The sequence below is a fragment of the Arachis hypogaea genome, chromosome 10, assembly GCF_003086295.3.
Source record: "Arachis hypogaea cultivar Tifrunner chromosome 10, arahy.Tifrunner.gnm2.J5K5, whole genome shotgun sequence".
NCBI lineage: Eukaryota > Viridiplantae > Streptophyta > Magnoliopsida > Fabales > Fabaceae > Arachis > Arachis hypogaea.
In genome coordinates, this window is record NC_092045.1 from 69732318 (window position 1) to 69745728 (window position 13411).

Sequence of the window (13411 nt, forward strand, 5' to 3'; positions counted from 1 at the left end):
CAATTTGGCATCTTTGGAGTTCTTGTTTGCAATTGTGTAAAGTTCACAAGAGATCAGCAGATGAACTTCCACTTCTTTTCCCAACATAATGCAATGGATCATTACTGCACTTTTGATGGTGACTTCAGAGCGGTTGCTAGTGGGCAGTATAGAACGCCTAATGAAGTCCAGCCAGCCTCTAACGACTGGTTTGAGATCTCTTCTCTTGAGTTGGTTTGGGACACCTTTTGTGTTGGTTGTCCACTTGGTTCCAAGGAGGCATATGTCCTCTAGAATTTCGTCCAAGCCCTTATTTGTTCTCATCATTCTCCTATTAAAAGAGTCTGGGTCATCTTTCAGTTGAGGCAGCTTGAAGATCTCTCTTATTTTGTCAGGGTGGAGGTGAACAATCTTCTATCTAACCAGAGTTCGATAATCATAGAAGGCGGTTCCAGCTATTCTCTGCATGTCTGTTTGCCACAGATTAGAGTAGAATTCCTGAATCATGTTTCTTCCCACCTTTGTTTCAGGATTAGCTAGGATTTCCCAGCTCCTATTTCAAATTTGCTCTTGGATCTCCGGATATTCGTCTTCTTTTATTTAACTTCCAGGATCACTGACCTTAGACCCATTATTTTTTAGTAATGGTTTGAATGTTCTTTGGTTAAGAACTTCCCTTGATTCCAAAATGGTTTTGGAATATTCTCTTTCTTGCCTCTTGGAGTGGTTTGTTTTCTCTTAGGAGCCATGATCTTAGTGGGTATTGGTTTAGTGATCACGGATAAACACACCAAACTTAGAGGTTTGCTTGTCCTCAAGCAAAAGAAAGGAAAGAATAGGGATATGAGGAGAGCCAAGTTCGAATTGTGGAGGTGGGGGGGAGGCCGAACTAGGATTTAAAGGGAAGGGGTGGGTTTTCGAAATTTTTGAAGAAGATATGATTTCTAAAAGATAAGTATGATAGGAAAAAGATGCACTTTAAAATTTAAAAGATATGAATAATATGAAAGATATTTGAAAAAGATAGATTTGTTTTGAAAAAGATATTATGAAGATTTGAGAAAGATAGATTTGTTTTGAAAAAGATATTATGAAGATTTGAAAAAGATATTAACGAGTTGAAAAGATTTGAGAGGGAAAAGAGAGATTTGTTTTGAAAAAGATTTGAAAAGAAGTTGAAGAGGATTTAAAAAAAGATTTTTGTTTAGAATTAAGATACATTTGATATCTTTGAAAAAGGATTTGAAAAATTAGGATTTGTAATATGTTTATGCAAGAAATTATGGATGGAAATATGAAAATTTGAAAAAAAACAAGTTGGGAACAAAACTTCCTCCCTTCTACAATCCTGGCGTTAAACGCCCAACTGCTGCATGTTTTGGGTGTTTAATGCCCAGTTGGTGCTTGGTCTGGGCGTTTAATGCCCAGCTGTTGCTTCTAGCTGGCGTTAAACGCCAGAAACTCCTTTATCACTGGGCATTTTTCTAAACGCCCAAGACGCTATAAATCTGGCGTTAAACGCCCAAAAGCTACTTCTTTCTGGCGTTTAACGTCTAGATGGCTATCTCTACTGGCGTTAAATGCCCAGTAGATGCTTCTTTTGGGCGTTTAACGCCCAAAACAACTCTTACTGGCTTTTTCACACCAGTGAGCTTCTTTTTGCTGTTTTATCCTTTGAATTCTTCAGTAACTCTGTGAACTCATGCAATTGCTATTTTACCTTGAAGATAATTAATATGAACCTGTAAAGTTATCATTTAATTAACAAATAAGCTTTGTTAATGGCTGGGTTGTCCCCCAGCAAGCGCTTCTTTATTGTCTTTAGCTGGACTATTACTGAGCTTTAATCAAGTCTCAGTTTTGAGCATTCTTGCTCACAATTTCTTTCAAGATAATTTTTTGTTAGAGTCATTATCCTAAATCTCTACATATCCATATGGTGACAAACCTATAATCACATATGGTCCTCTCCACCGGGATTTCAACTTTCTGGGGAATAATCTGAGCCTAGAGTTAAACAGCAGAACTTTCTGCCCTGGCTCAAAGACTCTGGATGACAGCTTCTTATCATGCAATCTTTTTACTTTCTCTTTGTAAATTTTTGTATTTTTGAAAGCATTGAGTCTGAATTCCTCTAGCTCATTTAACTGGAGCAATCGTTTTTCTCCAGCTAACTTGGCATCAAGGTTTAGGAATCTGGTTGCCCAGTAGGCCTTGTGTTCCAGTTCCACTGGCAAGTGACAGGCCTTTCCATACACAAGCTGGTATGGAGAGGTCCCTATAGGAGTCTTGAATGCTGTTCTGTATGCCCACAGAGCATCATCCAAGCTTCTTGCCCAATCCCTTCTACGGTTAATCACAGTCCGTTCTATGATTATTTTAAGTTCTTTATTAGAGACTTCAGCTTGCCCATTTGTCTGTGGATGATATGGAGTTGCCACCCTGTGGCTAACTCCATATCAAACCATAGCAGAGTAAAGCTGTTTATTGCAGAAATAAGCGCCCCCATCACTGATTAGTACTTTAGGGACACCAAATCTGCTGAAGATGTGTTTCTGGAGGAATTTCAGCACTGTCTTAGTATCATTAGTAGGTGTTACAATAGCCTCCACCCATTTGGATACATAATCCACTGCCACCATAATATAAGTGTTTGAGTATGATGGTGGGAAAGGCCCCATGAAGTCAATACCCCATACATCAAACAACTCAATCTCTAAGATCCCTTATTGAGGCATGGCATAACCGTGAGGCAGATTGCCAGATCTTTGGCAATTATCACAATTACGTACAAACTCTCGGGAGTCTTTATAGAGAGTAGGCCAGTAGAAGCCACATTGGAAGATTCTTATGGCTGTTCGCTCACTTCCAAAATGTCCTCCATACTGTGATCCATGGCAATGCCAGAGGATCTTCTGTGCTTCTTCTTTAGGCACACATCTATGGATTACTCCGTCTGCACATCCCTTGAAGAGATATGGTTCATCCCAAAGATAGTACTTTGCATCCGAGATCGATTTCTTTGATTGTTACCTACTATACACTTTGGGTATGAATCTCACAGCCTTGTAGTTTGTAATGTCTGCAAACCATGGTACTTCCTGGATGGCAAAGAGTTGCTCGTCCAGAAAGTTTTCAGAGATCTCAATAAGAGGGGGGGACGCCCCTTCTACTGGTTCTATTCGGGACAAGTGATCTGCTACTTGGTTCTCTGTTCCTTTTCTGTCTCTTATTTCTATATCAAACTCTTACAGAAGCAACACCCATCTTATGAGTCTGGGTTTTGAATCCTACTTTGTGAGTAGATATTTAAGAGCAGCATGGTCAGTGTACACAATCACTTTTGATCCTACTAAATAAGATCTGAACTTGTCAATGGCGTAAACCACTGCAAGTAATTCTTTTTCTATGGTTGTGTAGTTCTTCTGTGCGTCATTTAAAACACGATTGGCATAATAAATGACGTGCAGAAGCTTGTCATGCCTTTGTCCCAACACTGCACCAATGGCATGGTCACTGGCATCACACATTAGTTCAAATGGTAATGTCCAGTCTGGTGTAGAGATGACTGGTGCTGTGACCAGCTTAGCTTTCAGAGTCTCAAACGCCTGCAGACACTCCTTATCAAAGACAAATGGCATGTCTGCAGCTAGCAGATTACTCAGAGGTTTTGCAATTTTTGAAAAATCTTTTATAAACCTCCTATAGAATCCTGCATGCCCTAGAAAGCTTCTGATTGCCTTAACATTGGCAGGTGGTGGTAATTTTTCAATTACCTCTACCTTAGCTTGATCCTCCTCTATTTCCTTGTTCAAAATTTTGTGCCCAAGGACAATTCCTTCAGTCACCATAAAGTGACATTTCTCCCAGTTTAAAACCAGGTTAGTCTCGTTGCACCTCTTTAGAACAAGTGCTAGATTGTCAAGACAGGAGCTGAATGAGTCTCCAAATACTGAAAAGTCATCCATGAAGACTTCCAGAAATTTTTCCACCATATCAAAGAAAATAGAGAGCATGCACCTTTGAAAGGTTGCAAGTGCATGCACAGACCAAATGACATCCTTCTGTATGCAAATACTCCAGATGGACATGTGAATGCTATTTTCTCTTGATCCTGGGAATCTACTGCAATTTGATTATAACCTGAATATCCATCCAGAAGCAGTAGTAATCATGACTTGCTAGTCTTTCTAGCATCTGGTCTATAAATGGTAAAGCTTTCTGGTAGTTGTATTGAGCCGTTTGTAATCAATACACATACGCCACCTTGTAACTGTTCTTGTAGGAACCAGTTCATTTTTTTCATTATGAACCACTGTCATGCCACCCTTCTTAGGGACAACTTGGACAGGGCTCATGATGAGCGGATAATTTATACGCTTTTTGGCGTTGTTTTTAGGTAGCTTTTAGTAGGATCTAGCTACTTTTAGGGATGTTTTCATTAGTTTTCATGCTAAATTCACATTTCTAGACTTTACTATGAGTTTGTGTGTTTTTCTGTGATTTCAGATATTTTCTGGCTGAAATTGAGGGACCTGAGAAAACTCTTATAGAAAGTTGACAAAGGACTGTTGATGCTGTTGGATTCTGACCTCCCTGTACTCGAAATGGATTTTTTGGAGCTACAGAACTCCAAATGGCATGCTCTCAACGGCGTTGGAAAGTAGACATCCAGATCTTTCTAGAATTATATAATATTCCATCTTTTTTTTTAGCTTAGATGATGTAAACTGGCGTTAAATGCCAGTTCCATGCTGCATTTTGGAGTCAAATGCCAGAAACACGTCACAAACCAGAGTTAAACGCCAAAACACACAACAACTTGGCGTTTAACTCCAAGAGAAGCCTATGCACATGTAAAGCTCAAACTCAGCCCAAGCACACACCAAAGTGGACCCCGAAAGTGGGTTTCTACACTTAGACTTATTTCTGTAAATCCTAGTAGCTAGTTTAGTATAAATAGAACTTCTTACTATTGTACTAAGGGTCCTTTTTCCTAGTTTCGAATTTCATATCATATTTTGGGGGCTGGGCATTCGGCCATGCCTGGACCACCATCACTTATGTATTTTTAATGGTGGAGTTTCTACACACCATAGATTAAGGGTGTGGAGCTCTGCTGTACCTCAAGTTTTAAAGCAATTACTACTATTTTCTATCCAATTCAGCTTATTCTTGTTCTAAGATATTCGTTGCACTTCAACATGATGAATGTGATGATCCATGACACTCATCATCACTATCACCTATGAACATGTGATTGACAACAACGTTTGTTCTACCTTAGACCGAGCGCATATCTCTTGGATTCCTTGATCACAATCTTCGTGGTATAAGCTAGAACCCTTTGGCGGCCACTCTTGAGAATCCAGAAAGTTTAAACCTTGTCTGTGGTATTCCGAGTAGGATTCAAGGATTGAATGGCTGTGACGAGCTTCAAAATCGCGATTGTTAGGCGTGGTGACAGATGCAAAAGAATCAATAGATTCTATTCCAACATGATCGAGAACCGACAGATGATTAGCCGTGCTGTGACAAGAGCATTTGGACCATTTTCACTGAGAGGATATGATGTAGCCATTGACAACGGTGATGCCCTACATACAGCTTGCCATGGAAAGGAGTATGAAGGATTGAAGGAAGGTAGTAGGAAAGCAGAGATTCAACAGGAACAAAGTATCTCCATACACTTATCTGAAATTCCCACCAATGATTTACATAAGTATCTCTATCCTTATTTTATGCTTTATTTACCATTATTTTCGAAAACCATTATAATCATTTGAATCAGCTTAACTGAGATTTACAAGATGACCATAGCTTGCTTCATACCAACAATCTCCGTGGGATCGACCCTTACTCACGTAAGGTACTACTTGGACGACCCAGTGCACTTGCTGGTTAGTTGTGCGAAGTTGTGATAAAGTGTGATTCACGTTTGAGAGCGCTACCAAGTTTCTGGCGCCATTGTTGATGATTACAATTTCGTGCACCAAGTTTTTGGCACCGTTGTCAAGAATTGTTTGAGTTTGGACAACTAACGATTCATCTTGTTGCTCAGATTAGGTAATTTTCTTTTCAAAAAGTTTTCAAAAATCTTTCAAAAATTTTTTTTCTTTTTTTTGTTTTCCTACAGATTATTTTCAAAAAATCCAAAAAAAATAATAAAATCATAAAAACCAAAAATATTTTTGTGTTTCTTGTTTGAGTCTAGTGTCAATTTTTAAGTTTGGTGTCAATTGCATATTTTAAAAACTTTTGCATTTTTCGAAAATCCATGCATGGTGTTCTTCATGATCTACAAGTTGTTCTTGATAAGTCCTCTTGTTTGATCTTTAGATTTTCTTGTTTTGTGTTTTTTGTTGTTTTTCATATGCATTCTTGCATTCATAGTGTCTAAGCATTAAAAATTTCTAAGTTTGGTGTCTTGCATGTTTTTCTTTTCTTGAAAATTTTTCAAAAATAAGTCTTGGTATTCATCTTGATCTTCAAGTGTTCTTGGTGTTCATCTTGACATTCATAGTGTTCTTGCATGCATCATGTGTTTTGATCCAAAATTTTCATGTTTTGGGTCATTTTTATGTTTTTCTCTCTCCTCATTAAAAATTCAAAAATAAAAAAATATCTTTTCCTTATTTCTCTCATAAATTTCAAAAATTTGAGTTGACTTAGTCAAAAATTTTTAAAATTAGCTATTTCTTATAAGCCAAGTCAAATTTTCAATTTTAAAATTCTTCTCTTTTCAAAACTTTTTCAAAAATCAAATCTTTTCCATTTTTCTTTTATGATTTTCGAAAATTTGAAAATATTTTTCAAAATCTTTTTCTTATCTTTATTTCATAATTTTTGAATGCTTTACTAACAATTAATGTGATTGATTAAAAAATCTGAAGTTTGTTACTTTCTTGTTAAGAAAGGTTCAATCTTTAAATTCTAGAATCACATCTTTTAGTTTCTTGTTAGTCAAGTAATCAATTTTAATTTTAAAAATCAAATCTTTTTCAAAATATATCTCCAATCATATCTTTTTCAAAATATCTTTTCTAACTTCTTATCTTTTCAAAATTGATTTTCAAATCTTTTTCAACTAAATAATTGACTTTTTGTTTGTTTCTTATCTTTTTCAAAACCACCTAACTACTTTTCTCTCTCTAATTTTCAAAAATTACCTCCCTCTTTTTCAAAATTCTTTTAACTAACTAATTGTTTCAAATTTTAATTTTAATTTTATTTCTTCTCTTAATTTTCGAAAATCACTAACCTCTTTTTCAAAAATAATTTTCGAAAATTCTCTCCCTCTCATCTTCTTCTATTTATTTATTTATCTACTAACACCTCTCTTCTACTCAAGAATTCGAACTCACTCTTCCCCCTTGTGTTTGGATTCTTACATTTTTCTTCTTTTATTCTTTTCTTCTTCTACTAACATAAAGGAATCTCTCTACTGTGGTAAAGAGAATTCCTATTATTATTTTATGTTCCCTTCTTTTTCATATGAGCAGGAGCAAGGACAAGAATATTCTTGTTAAAGTAAATCGTGAACATGAAAGGACTCTGAAGAGGAAACTAAGAGAAGCTAAATTACAACAATCCAGAGACAACCTTACAGAAATTTTCGAAAAGGAAGAGGAGATGGCAGCCGAAAATAATAATGCAAGGAGGATGCTTGGTGATTATACTACACCTACTTCCAAGTTTGATGGAAGAAGCATCTCAATCCCTGCCATTCGAGTAAACAATTTTGAATTGAAACCTCAGCTAGTTGCTCTAATGCAACAGAACTGCAAGTTCCATGGACTTCCATCAGAAGATCCCTATCATTTTTTAACTGAGTTCTTGCAGATCTGTGAGACTGTTAAGACTAATGGAGTAGATCCTGAATTCTACAGGCTCATACTTTTCCCTTTTGCTGTAAGAGACAGAGCTAGAACATGGTTGGACTCACAACCTAAAGATAGCCTAGACTCTTGGGATAAGCTGGTCACGGCCTTCTTGGCTAAGTTCTTTCCTCCTCAAAAGCTGAGCAAGCTTAGAGTGGATGTTCAGAGCTTCAAACAAAAAGATGGTGAATCCCTCTATGAAGCTTAGAAAAGATACAAGCAGATGACCAAAAGGTGTCCTTCTAACATGCTTTCAGAGTGGACCATTCTGGATATATTCTATTATGGTCTATTTGAGTTCTCTAAGATGTCACTGGACCATTCTGCACGTGGATCCATCCACCTAAAGAAAACACCTGCAGAAGCTCAAGAACTTATTGACATGGTTGCAAATAACCAATTCATGTACACTTCTGAGAGCAATTTTGTGAGTAATGGGACGCCTTAAAGGAAGGGAGTTCTTGAAATTGATGCTCTGAATGCCATATTGGCTCAGAATAAAATGTTGACTCAACAAGTCAACATGATTTCTCAAAGTCTGAATGGATGGCAAAATGCATCCAACAGTACTAAAGAGGCATCTTCTGAGAAGAAGCTTATGATCCTGAGAATCCTGCAATGGCAGAGGTAAATTACATGGGTGAACCTTATGGAAACACCTATAATTCATCATGGAGAAATCATCCAAATTTCTCATGGAAGGATCAACAAAAGCCCCAACAAGGCTTTAATAATGGTGGAAGAAACAAGCTTAGCAATAGCAAGCCTTTTCCATCGTCTTCTCAGCAACAGACAGAAAATTCTGAGCAGAGCCTATCTAACTTAGCAAATATAGTCTCTGATCTGTCTAAGGCCACTTTAAGTTTCATGAGTGAAACAAGGTCCTCCATCAGAAATTTGGAGGCACAAGTGGGCCAGCTGAGTAAGAAAATCACAGAAACCCCTCCTAGTACTCTCCCAAGCAATACAGAAGAGAATCCAAAGAGAGAGTGCAAGGCCATTGATATAATCAAAATGGCCGAACCTAGAGAGGAAGGGGAGGACGTGAATCCCAATGAGGAAGACCTCATGGGACGTCTCCCAGACAAGAAGGAGTTCCCTATTGAGGACCTAAAGGAATCTGAGTCTCATATAGAGACCATAGAGATTCCATTAAGCCTCCTTCTACCATTCATGAGCTCTGAAAACTATTCTTCCTCTGAAAAGGATAAAGATGTAACTGGAGAGCAAGTTGCTCAATATCTAGGAGCTATCATGAAGCTGAATGCCAAGTTGTTTGGTAATGAGACTTGGGAAGATCAATCTCCCTTGCTCATTAGTAAACTAGATACATGGGTTCAGCAAACTCTACCTCAAAAGAAACAAGATCCTGGTAAATTCTTAATAATCTGTATCATGGGCACCATGACCTTTGAGAAGGCTCTGTGTGACCTGGGGTCAAGTATAAATCTTATGCCACTCTCTGTAATGGAAAAACTGGGAATCTTTGAGGTACAGGCTGCCACATTCTCATTAGAGATGGTAGACAAGTCAATAAGACAATCTTATGGATTGGTAGAGGACGTGTTAGTAACGGTTGAAGGCCTTTACATCCCTGCTGATTTCATAATCTTAGACACTAGGAAGGAGGAGGATGAATGCATCATCCTTGGAAGACCCTTCCTAGCCACAGCAGGAGCTATGATTGATGTTGACAGAGGAGAGCTAGTCCTTCAATTGAATAGGGACTACCTTGTGTTTAAAGCTCAAGGATATTCCTCTGCAACCATGGAGAGGAAGCATGAAAAGCTTCTCTCAATACAGAGTCAAACAAAGCCCCCACAATCAAACTCTAAGTTTGGTGTTGGGAGGCCACAACCAAACTCTAAGTTTGGTGTCGGGAGTCCACAACATTGACCTGATCACCTGTGAAGCTCCACGAGAGCACACTGTCAAGCTAGTGACATTAAAGAAGCGCTTATTGGGAGGGAACCTAATTTTTATTTATCTAATTTTATTTTTATTTTTCTTTTATGTTTTATTAGGTTCATGATCATGTGGAGTCACAAAACAAATACAAAAATTAAAAACAGAATCAAAAATAGCAGAAGAAACAGCACACCCTGAAGGAAGAGCTTACTGGCGTTTGAATGCCAGTAAGGAGCATCTAGCTGGCGTTCAACGCCAGAACAGAGCATGAATCTGGTGTTGAACGCCAGAAACAAGCAACAATCTGGCGTTTAAACGCCAGGATTACACCCTGAGGAGAGCTGGCGTTAAACGCCAGAAACAAGCATGGAACTGGCGTTCAACGCCAGAAACATGCTGCAAACTGGCGTTGAACGCCCAAAACAAGCATAGAGCTGGCGTTTAACGCCAGAAACAAGCATCAATCTAGCGTTAAACGCCAAGATTGCATAGAGATGGCGTTTTACATGCCCAATTGGTGCAGGGATGTTAAATTTTTGACACCTCAAGATCTGTGGACCCCACAGGATCACCTCAGGATCTGTGGACCCCACAGGATCTCCACCTACCTCAAATCACTCTCTCTCTCTTCTTTCACACAATCCAATAACACTCTTCCCCAAAAACCCTTTACCAATTATCTCAATCTCTCTTCCCCATCATCTCTTCACCACTCACATCCATCTTCTCTTTCCCATAAACCCCACCTACCTTCAAATTTAAAATCCCTTTCCCAACCAAACCCACCCAATATGGCCGAACCTTAACCCCTCTCCATCCACTATATAAACCCCTCTATCCTTCTTCATTTTCACACAACACAACCCTCTCTTCTCCCCCTTGGCCAAATACACACCTCTCTCCCTCTCCTCCATTTTTTTCTTGTTCTTCTTCTCTTCCTCCTTCTCTTGCTCGAGGGCGAGCAATATTCTAAGTTTGGTGTGGTAAAAGCATAGCTTTTTTTTGTTTTTTCATAACCACTTATGGAACCTAAGGCCAGAGAAACCTCTAGAAAAGGGAAAGGGAAGACAAAAGCTTCCACCTCTGAGTCATGGGAGATGGAGAGATTCATCTCAAAGGTCCATCAAGACCACTTCTATGAAGTTGTGGCCAAGAAGAAAGTGATTCCTGATGTCCCTTTCAAGCTCAAGAAAAATGAGTATCTGGAGATCCGACATGAGATCCAAAGAAAAGGTTGGGAAGTTCTGACCAACCCCATTCAACAAGTTAGAATCCTAATGGTTCAAGAGTTCTATGCCAATGCATGGATCACTAGGAACCATGATCAAAGTATGAACCCGAATTCAAAGAATTATCTTACAATGGTTCGGGGAAAATACTTAGATTTCAGTCTGAAAAATGTGAGGTTGGCATTCAACTTGCCTATGATGCAAGAAGATGCACGCCCCTACATTAGAAGGGTCAACTTTGATCAAAGGTTGGACCAAGTCCTTATGGACATATGTGTAGAAGGAGCTCAATGAAAAAGAGACTCAAAAGGCAAGCCGATTCAATTAAGAAGACTGGACCTAAAGCCTGTGGCTAGAGGATGGTTGGAGTTCATCTAATGCTCCATCATCCCCACTATCAACTGATCCAAAGTTACTGTAGATCGGGCCATCATGATCCATAGCATCATGATTAGAGAGGAAGTAGAAGTTCATGAAGTCATCTCTCTTGAATTCTACAAAATAGCCGAAAAGTCCTCCACCATGGCAAGGCTAGCTTTTCCTTATCTTATTTGCCATCTATGCTACTCAGCTAGAGTTATCATAGAAGGAGACATCCTCATTAAAGAGGATAAGCCCATCACTAAGAAGAGGATGGAGCAAACAAGAGAGCCCATTCATGGATCTCAAGAGACACATGAGGAGGCTCATCATCAAGAAATCCCTGAGATGCCTCAAGGGATGCATTTTCCTCCAAACAACTATTGGGAATAACTCAACACTTCTCTAGAAGACTTGAGTTATAACATGGACCAACTAAGGGTGGAACACCAAGAGCACTTCATCATTCTCCATGAGATTAGAGAAGATCAAAGAGCAACGAGGGAGGAGCAACAAAGGCAAGGAAGAGACATAGAAGAGCTCAAGCACATCATTGGTCCTTCAAGGAGAAGGCGCCACCATCACTAAGGTGGATTCATTCCTTGTTTTTATTTCTCTGTTTTTCGGTTTTTATGCTATATGTTTGTCTATGTTTGTATCTTTGTTACATGATCATTAGTGTCTAGTGTCTATGTCTTAAGGCTATGAGTAATTCCATGAATCCTTCACCTTTCTTAAATGAAAAATGTTTTTAATTCAAAAGAACAAGAAATACATGAGTTTCGAATTCATCCATGAAATTAGTTTAATTATATTGATGTGGTGACAATACTTTTTATTTTCTGAATGAATGCTTGAACAGTGCATATTTTTTATTTTGTTGTTTATGAATGTTAAAATTATTGGCTCTTGAAAGAATGATGAACAAGAGAAATGTTATTGATGATCTGAAAAATCATAAAATTGATTCTTGAAGCAAGAAAAAGCCATGAAGAATAAAGCTTGCGGAAAAAAAAGTGGCAAAAAAATATAAAAGAAAAAGAAAAAGCAAGCAGAAAAAGCCAATAGCCCTTAAAACCAAAAGGCAAGGGTAAAAAGGATCCAAGCCTTTGAGCATCAATGGATAGGAGGGCCCAAGGAAATAAGTCTAGGCCTAAGCGGCTAAATCAAGCTGTCCCTAACCATGTGCTTGTGGCATGCAGGTCCAAGTGAAAAGCTTGAGACTGAGTGGTTAAAGTCGTGATCCAAAGCAAAAAGAGTGTGCTTAAGAGCTCTGGGTACCTCTAACTGGGGACTTTAGCAAAGCCGAGTCACAATCTGAAAAGGTTCACCTAGTCATGTGTCTGTGACAATTATGTATCTGGTGGTAATATTGGAAAACAAAGTGCTTTGGGCTACGGCCAAGACTCATAAAAGTAGCTGTGTTCAAGAATCAACATACTTAACTAAGAAAATTAATAACACTATCTGAACTCTGAGTTCCTATGGATGCCAATCATTCTAAACTTCAAAGGATAAAGTGAGATGCTAAAACTGTTCAGAAGCAAAAAGCTACTAGTCCCGCTCATCTAATTAGAACTAAGCTTCATTGATATTTTGAGATTTATAGTATATTCTCTTCTTTTTATCCTAATTTATTTTCAGTTGCTTGGGGACAAGCAACAATTTAAGTTTGGTATTGTGATGAGCGGATAATTTATACGCTTTTTGGTATTATTTTTAGGTAGTTTTTAGTAGGATCTAGCTACTTTTAGGGATGTTTTCATTAGTTTTTATGCTAAATTCACATTTCTGGACTTTACTATGAGTTTGTGTGTTTTTCTGTGATTTCAGTATTTTCTGGCTGAAATTGAGGGACCTGAGCAAAACTCTGATATAAGGCTGACAAAGGACTACTGATGTTGTTGGATTCTGACCTCCCTGTACTCGAAATGGATTTTCTGGAGCTACAGAACTCCAAATGGTGCGCTCTCAATGGCGTTGGAAAGTAGACATTCAGAGCTTTCCAAAAATATATAATAGTCCATAATTTATTCGAGTTTAGACAATGCAAAC

At 38.3% G+C, this 13411-nt stretch overlaps 1 non-coding gene across 1 annotated transcript; it reads right to left on the reverse strand.

Moving 5' to 3' along the window:
- Window positions 1–8004: 8004 nt before the first annotated feature.
- On the reverse strand, window positions 8005–8112 carry LOC112718688 (small nucleolar RNA R71). The gene has a single exon (XR_003161017.1). It is a non-coding gene; the product is annotated as a small nucleolar RNA R71 (small nucleolar RNA).
- Between the last annotated feature and the right edge of the window lie 5299 nt (window positions 8113–13411).